Here is a 9,263-nt window from a genome sequence, read left to right as displayed (position 1 = left end):
TTATTTATAGTGTCTTTAGCAGTGGAGAAGTTTTAAATTATAAAATATCCGACATATCAATTTTTCCTTTCCTAGAGTATGCTTTTGGAATTGCTTTAAAAACTCATCTCTCAACCCCAAATCATAGAAATTTTCTCCTATATTTTCTTCTAAAAGTTTATAGTTTTGCACTTTACTCTTAGGTCTATGATTAATTTTGAGTTAATTTTTGTGAAAATGTATAATCTAGGTTCCAGCACCATTTATTAAAAAAAAACCTGTCCTTTCTCCATTGAATTGCCTTTGAGCTTTTATAAAAAATAAGTTTACTAATATTTGTATGAATCTATTGATGGACTCTCTATTCTAGTCCATTGATCTATGTGTCCATTTTATTTTATTTTGCTAACATCACACTGTTTTTATTATTGTAGCTCTATAGTAAATCCTGAAATCGGGTAGTTTAAATCCTCCAAATTGTTCTTCTTTTTCAGTATTGTGTTAGTTATTCTAAGTCTTTTGCTTTTTATATACACACTAGAGTCGATTTATTGACATCTAAAAATAGTTGCTGGGATTTCTGTTAGAACTGCATTGCAGTTATAGATGAAGTTGGGAAGAAAGGATGTCTCCGGACAGGACTGTCAAGCAATGACCAATGAGACTTGGTTATAAATGCCCAAGCTTTCCCTCAGGTAGGACAACTCTGTGCGAGTTCTACAATGCTCCTCAGAGGTTCCCAGCAGTGTCTAGCACCAGTTGTCCACAGTGGCAACTTCTCAAGACATCCTCTGTTTGCTGTCTTCTCTCCCCTACTCGCTTTCCCATTTCCCTACTGGTCTTCGCCGTAATCACCTCCCAAATAAACTACTTGTTCTCAAAACCTCATCTTAGTTTGTTTTGGGGGTGGGGGAGGGGAACTTAGACTAAGACAGACTTCTGACAACACTGGTATAGTAAAAGGCAGGTCTAATGAGGGAACACTATTTCCTATATGTTCTCAAATTCCCATGTAGGGTCAGGCTTAATTAATCTATATAGAAAACTCACAGTCAGGTAGCTTAAAACCTATCCCAGGCATTCAGATTTATTCTTTCATTTAAGAGGTAGCAAGCAAGTGCCCCTCTCAAAACTGCTATCTCCCCAGAAGGAAAATAAAACGGATAAAAAGAAATGCATTTAATTTCAACACATATGCAAGTGCATGAAAATGTACCTCGAAATAGCTAAACTGGTAAAAGATGTGCTATTTGAAATTCAGAAGATTTAGATTTGCTTCAGGCAGCTGTTAGTATCTAGGGTTTTATGGCTCACTAGTTTCAGGTTAGAAAATTAGAATTGCAAAGCATGCTGTGGTTTCAGTCTCCTCCATTTTTTCATAGTTTGTAGTGTAAGAGTACCCAGTGTGGGAGATAAGGGTGGGGGTGGAAAGGTAGGAGGAAGGAACGAAAGGTACCAAGAGAACGGGTCCAACTATCTGTCTTCATTTTTAACAGCCTTCAAAACAGTCATGCAGGAGCACTGCAGAAGCCCCAGGCATTTGTTGAGGGGGAAATCCTCTGGGAATGTACCCTTGAGGGGAGAAAATGGCTTCATAAAGAAATGATGCAAACATTGTACTTTGCCCTACCAGCAACTTCTCTCTTTATTTGTAGTTGTAGAAGGAAATATCCACCACATAAAGCCTCAGTCAGCTGTTAAAACAATGTATTATAACCTGATATTTATTTTTGCTAAAATGGATTCACATCCCTGACAGTCCAGATTCTGCAATCTTGCAAAGCACCCAGAGAGCCTTCCGTGACCTTGGGGGAGTGCAGAAGGCTAATGAAACATCCTCACTTTTGCAATTTAATTTTTCTTCAAGAACCCAAGCCAGAGCTAGATGAGTTTCCATCCAGTTTTTGGAGGAAATACCAAAAATGAATTAATTAAGCTTATCAGACAGTCTTTAAAACATGTAACATCAGACCTTTATTATGATATAATGTCAGCCAACACTCGCTTCACTTTCCCTGGGAGGAACTGAACTGAAGATTGCTGATCATGGAAGAAGTACTTTGTTGTCTCACCCACACACTCCAGCAATTGAAATCTAGTCTCCAAGAGACCTGACATCATATAAAGTGAAATTGTGTCCAGGTCTCCTAATCAATGAAAACATTACCTCAATACTGCTGTGCTTAGTCACTACTATGATTTCTCTCTTTCCCTGTAGCACCAAACATTATGGACAAGAAATTATTGCTACAGTACTTCACCACCTAATATTTTCTTAACTCTAAGATCTGCTGTCAGAACAGCAGAATGAGGCTGTTCTTTGGAAGGTCACTAAGCACCTCACCTTCTCCAACCCAATAAGCATTTTTCAGTCTTGATGGATGGCACTCCTTCTCTTTGGAAGCCTTGTTTTCTTGCCTTTTGTTGAAGTGATGCTTCTCTCTTTTCTGTGCATCTACTCAGCTATTCCATGAGGTCATTCTCCAAGGTTTTTTCTTTCAACCTTCCATTCTTTTTTTTTTTTTTTAATCCTCACCCAAGGACATTTTTTCGATATTTTGTTCAGATAGAGTGGGAGGGAAGGAGAGAGAGAGAGAGAGAGAGAGAGAGAGAGAGAGAGAGAGAGACATCAATGTGAAAGGGACATATTGAGTGGTTGCCACCTGCACGACCAACCAGGGCTGGGGACAAACTGCAACTGAGGTACGTGCCCTTAGCGGGAACTGAACCCGGGTCTCTCCGGACCGCAGGCCGACGCTCTAACCACTGAGCCAAACTGGCCAGGGCTCAACCTCCCATTCTTTATATTCATTCTCTCAACATGCATCCATTTCCATATTTTCAGCCATTACCTCCCTGATAGCTGGAGCGGCAGCACAGTCTTGACTAGTGAAGTACCCTTGATGATGGAATTCCCCAGTAGAACATGAGGAAGCAGGACATTAGAAGGAACTTGGCCCCCGGTGGCATCGTTGGAGCCACCATATTTGTTCTACCTGCCTACCACCTGGTTTCTTCTACCTGCCAGAATACACCCCGTGTGGTTAAGCCATTGTTATTCGGACTTTCTCTTATATGCAACAGAATCTAATTTAAATAATAAAATAGGTACAAAACTGCCTTCTTGTAAAGTCAGTGTAAAGTTTACATGATATAGGTCATGTGCCTAGCTTATGTGTATATCCAGGCATATCCTAGGTTGTCAAGATATTATAGATATTATTATTATTAGCTCTATGCCTGTGTTTTCAATGTCATGATGAACCATACTACAGAACGTGAACTATGTTCAAAACGAATCCCTGCCAAAACCAAATCTCCTCCTGATTGCCATAGTCTTTGGTTTATGATGTGCCAACCTCGTTATTAATCATGGTTTTGATTCTCTTCATTTAAAAATTTTTTTTTTCTTTATTGATTTTTAGAGAGAAGAACAAAGATTGAGAGAGAGATAGAAACATTGATGAGAGAGAACATAGATTGGTCGCCTTCAGCATGCCCCCCAATTGGGGATTTGGTCACAACCTGAGCATGTGCCCTGATCAGGAATTGAACTGGTGACCTCTTGGTGCATGGGTCAATGCTCAACCACTGAGCCACACTGGCCGAAATGATTCTCCTCATTTTTTTCCTCCTAATATTGAACCAATTGCTAAATTCTATTGATTTCATCCTTTACATTTTCTCCAATTCCCTTGGTTTTATATTTTCCCTGCAAACTCCCTAGCTAAAGCTTTCATTATCAATTACCCAAACATTGTAACCATCCACTCACTTGTTTTGCCACTTCCAGGCTACCTTCCTACTCCTGGTTATCTTACAGAAACTCTGACATGACTCTTCAGAAACACTGCTCGAATCTTGTTACTTCTCTGATTAAAAACCTGAGTGACGTGTCATTGCTGATTGGGTTAGACAACTCACTCCTTGGCCTGGCACTTGAGACCCCCAAACTATACTGTGATCCTCATCTCCATCTCCTTGCATGCTAATAAATCTAAACTCTTCAACTGCATTTTTAATTCTGTTGCTTGGTTCAGGTTTGACCACTCAGAATGTCCTCTTCCTACTCCACTCCTCATATCCTTAACATTTCAATATCTTAGGTAACCTAATTTTTTAATCTAATTTTAATTTAAAAAAAATCCTCACTTGAGATTGTGAAGGACAGACAATAGGGCAATAAAACAAAAGAACATACAGCTAAAGTACTGTGAAAACTTGTAGTTAAAAATTTCCCACTTGGTAGACCTTGCCCTGGACCCTAAGAGGATCACAGGAACTAGGTAGGAGGAAGGAGATAGGCATCAGCCGAAGCTGACGACTATATTGTGCAAATAGAACTGCTTACCCCACAGATTCATGGCTAACTGCAGATATCCGCTCTGTACATGCTTGCTTGCTCGCAGACCCTTAGCCCAATTTCTTAACAGGGGCTAAGAAAACTATATAAGCAACCCACCCCCTGAGCTCGGGGCTGCTCTCTCCTCTGCGTAGGATGGGACAATCACTGCGCGGCTAATAAAGCTCTCTTAATTTGAACCCAGTTTGGAGTCTGAGTCTGGTCTGTCTCGTTGGTCTACAACAAGATATTTTTTTATTTATCTTCAGATATTGTGGGAGGGAGAAACATCAATGTGAGAGACACATTCATTGGTTGCCTCCCACATGACCCCAATGAGGATGAACCGCAACCAAGGTAAGTCAAGGTACGTGCCCTTGACAGGAATCAAACCCAAGACTCTTAGGTCTGTGGGCCAACTCTCTAACTCTCAAACCAGCCAGGGTTACTTTTTTATTTATTTTTAATCCTTATCTGAGGATACTTTTCTATTATTATTATTGTTTAGACAGAGTGGGAGGGAGGGGGAGAGAGAAAGACATGGATGTGAGAGAGACACATCAATTGGTTGCCTCATGCATGAGCCCCACCAGGGCTGGGAATGAAACCCCCAACTGAGGTATGTGCCCTTGACTGGGAATTGAACCCGAGACCCTTTGGTCCGTGGGCCGACGCTCTAATCACTGAGCCAGGCCGGCCAGGGCTGTCAGGTAACTTTAAAAGCTCCACAGCAATACTGTTACTCCTGAAAGTCTTCCTTCCAAAAGAGATGTGATTTCCCCTTTACTCAAAGCACTTTGTATCTCTTTTATGGTGCTTGTTCTATTGCTTTACAGTGGTGGCTCTTAGATTTTAGAGAGCATCATAATCATCTGGAAGACTTATTACAGATTGCTGGGCTCAACTCCCAGAGATTCTGATTCAGAGGGTCTGGGGTGGGATGTAAGAATCTGCATTTCTAACAAAGTCCCAGGTGATGTTGATGCTGTTGGTCTTGGGACCATTCATTGAGAGCTGCTTTCTAGTTAACTGGATCCCATTCTCCCTCTACATTGTAAACTTCTTGACAATATGGTTCATTCTAATTTTTATATTTCCTGAGGCTCCCAGGACACAGCAGATACTTAAGTATTTATTTAAATGAAATTGCTTAGAACAAGAGGCCAAATGTCTGCTTTTGAAGTTGGCACTAACTCTTTGGAATTATGTTCAACTTAGTTTCCATCATCCAGAAAGAACACATCTAAGTGCTCTTGCTGAGAGCACAGCCAAATTCTTCCTGGTCTTTGCTGCTGTTCTTAGTCTGGGGAAGTGAGATCCAGTAAGCACCAGGGGGGATGTCAGGCTTTGAGGGCGATGACATGGCAGGATTTCAGGAAAAGCAGTAGTTGAAGGTCTCCCCCAAAGGAATAGAATGACAAAAGTTCAACATTTGGGAAATTAGGTATGAGGATTGCCATGGTAAGGTAATAACAGTTTTCAAATCTCTAACTGTACCTGGAGAGAGGCATTTAAGAGTCCCCTCCAAATACCTTTGTTCTCTCTTATGCTTTTAATGCTTCAGAAGCAAGTCACTCTAAATTCAAGTTGTGCTTCTAATTACTCTTATTATTATTCTTAGAATGTTCTTTAGAACCAACATGGTTTTTAGGAAAGAAAATTAATTGCAACTTTTCTTGGTTTGGAAATGTGGGAACTGACTATTCTGGCAAATTCATGTCCTGTTTTCCTCCCGTGTGTAGATAACAGACTGATTTTCTCCTTCTGCTGTCTATTCAGTTATCCAGTCAGGGCATTTTTTCAGGAGGATGAAGGGATGTTTTGCATATGGAAAGTCTTGTTAAATGACAAGAAAATAAAGAGCAAGTCAGCCAAAGAAACAGAAACACTGCAGTCATCCCCCAAAGATCTTTGCTTTTAGCTTTAGTATTTCATGTCATACTTCTCATGAAATAAATCCTAGAGAAATGATGAAGGATAGAAGGAGAGCATTATAAGAAAGAGAGCATATATCAAATATGGGTACTTCTTATTTTAAAGAGACAAGTCGATTAAACCCAGATGGAACATTAAAAATGGTGACACCTATGCACCGTCCTTTCCCAGCAGAGGCGCAGATGGTAGCTTTTCATTTGCACCACATGCCAACACAGTCAGTGTCTTCAACTGACAGCCCCTTCCCCTTCACGGTTCCAAGTTTACATGTAAGAGGACATGTTGGTTGAGTTAACTCAGCGACCCTTGGGAAACTGCATCGTGTGGGGCCCTGACTTAGCTATTTTATAATATTTTATTCTTCAAGGAAGCAGATGGGCTTGCCAGACCCTGACTTTTATCTACTGTTTTTGAGTACGGTGCCCCAGGGCTTCCTGCCCTTTCCAATGGCAGGCGGCAGATCTACAGTGGTAGAGAGAGTCCCGCAACATCTGCAGACATTCTGCTGAGAGCTCTTGTTTGTTTAAACATTGTGCTTCCTTCTTCTTTGTGTTTCTGAAAATTAGGGAGATGCTTATCTCTTCTTGTCCCAATAAGATTAAAAATGATGATTGATGTCATTAAGGGCCCACAATTTGGTCCTGAGTAAAAAATACTCCCCAAAACAAAAATACCAGAGTGAAAAGACACTTTGACCACCACCACCATTACCCCCACCAGACTTGTGGAATGGAGTGTCTGGGGATGGGAGCAGAAATTCTGCTTCTGCTGGGGAAATGACTATGGTCTTCTGGGGTCAACATACCTGCTTGGAGGGCCCAGGAAAATCCCACTTAAGGAAGGCCCCAGGTAACTAATAACTCAGAAACACAAACTCAAGGGAGAATAGAACTGTTTGCCAGCCTATCTCATGCTGTCCTGAAATGTCTACTTCACTGTGATAAAACACAACTGGCCAGAGAGCAGAGAATCCCTCATTTGGGCCCTAAGGCATTTCACAGCCTAGCATTTACCACTTTAATTCTTGGCTTCCCAAGCTTACCGATTCCACGGACAGTAATAGGCACTTACCATTTTCAGTATTTCACAACCTCTCTTGTCTCCTCTTCCTTCCTGTTAACAAAGAGCCGTCAGTCCTTTGAAAAACACTGTCTTCCCATGTTTTAGCCCTTTCTGTATCCCAGCCCTTTGCCATGTGGCGTTACGGCTTCCACCGTCAAGAGGTTCGAGCCTTTTCCCTGCCCTTTGATCCTGATTTAATCCCTGACTTGCTGTGGCCAGTGGGATGTTAGCAGGTGTGACTTCAGCAGAGGCTTGAGAGAGAGCTTCCTCCTTCCCACTGTGTCCCGTCTCCACGCGCCTGCGCCCAGCCACCCCGTTATTCCACTTGTCCCGGGAAAGACAGTCTAGAGCAGCGATTTCAACCGTTTTCATCTCATTGCCAAACTAATTGCCAAAATTCTTCGGCACACCAAAAAATATATTTCCTGCTTATCTGACAAAAAACATAGGTATAATTTGAATCATATCAGATGGCTATTGTTGTGTTGGCTCTTGTCATTTTTTTATTTTTATTTTTATTTGACAGTCTAAGGCAGCAGTTCTCAACCTGTGGGTTGTGACCCCTTTGGGGGTGTCAAACAACCCTTTCACAAGGGTCTCCTAAGACCATCGGAAAACATAAATTTCCTATGGTCTTAGGAACTGAGACACTGCTCCTCTATCTGCGATCCGCACACATACAACTTGAGGAGCTGTATTAAGGGGTGGCGGGGTTAGGAAGGTTGAGACTCACTGGAAGGGAAAAGAGGTCAGCGCCCCTGACTGAATAGTTAGGTACTGGATGTTTTAAAAATTCTTGTGGCACACTGGTTGAAACCAACAGTGAACTGATTCTCTTAGCAATCCTTTACCTTTCAATCCATTGTCCAAATCTGGTTTCACCTCCAAGGTAATTCCCAAGTTTGCCCACTTTCCTCCACCTCCACGGTTACCCCCTAGTCCAAACCACCTGCACTGTACTTCACCTGGAGTCTGTAAAGGTATTTCAGATGGTGCCCCTGCTTTCTCGTACACTGCTGCACACCTCTTCCCATTCAGTAGCCAAGGGAGCTTTAAAAACAAATGGGATGATGTTAGTCCCTGGATAAACCTTTTGATAGGTTCTCCTTGCTCCTAGAATAAAATCCAATATGTTAACACAGTTCTCAAAGTTCACCTATTGTGCTTCTCACCTGAACTTATACAGCACTGTCTCATCCTCTTACTAGGCTCCTGCTCCACTGTTCTGATCTTTTTGTCCTCAAATAAACCAAGCCCGGTCCCATCTCAGAGCCTTGAGGGGCTGCACCCTCTGCCTGGAAAGCCCGTTCCCAGCAATGCTAACCACCAGCTCTACATCCTCCGTCAGTTTTTGCTTAAACATTCCTCCTGGAGATCCTCTCGTTCCAAGTTGAAATTAGACCATTTAAGTAATGTCTATCCAAACATTAATCACAATCTGTAATTATTCTATTTAATTGTTTGCTTCTTTTAGTTTGTTTTTGTTAATCCTCACCGGAGAATATTTTTTCCATTGATTTTTAGAGAGAGTGAAAAGGAAGGAGAGGGAGAGAGACAGGGAGAGAAACATCAATGTGAAAGAGACACCTCGATTGGTTGCCTCCTGAATGTCCCCAGCCAGGGCTGGGGGTCAAACCTGCAACCCAGGTACATGTCCTTGACCGGTCATTGAACCCGCAGTCCCTTGGTGTGTGAGCGCTGACACTCTGACCACTGAGCAACACCGGCCAGGGCTAGTTGTTTCCTTCTTTGTTGCTGCTTTCCCAGCTAGAATGTAAGTTTCTCATAGACAAGATCTAGATTTTCTTATTTTCACTGATAGGTTAAAACCGGAGGACTCTTCTACACATGCACACACACACACATACACACCCTATACATGTAATAAGTATTTATGTGTACATAGTAACGAGTCCTTCAACTTCACATAGATATGTAATACATA

The sequence above is a fragment of the Molossus molossus genome, unplaced genomic scaffold (assembly GCF_014108415.1).
Source record: "Molossus molossus isolate mMolMol1 unplaced genomic scaffold, mMolMol1.p scaffold_m16_p_6, whole genome shotgun sequence".
Taxonomy (NCBI): Eukaryota; Metazoa; Chordata; class Mammalia; order Chiroptera; family Molossidae; genus Molossus; species Molossus molossus.
This window is presented reverse-complemented; position numbering follows the sequence as displayed.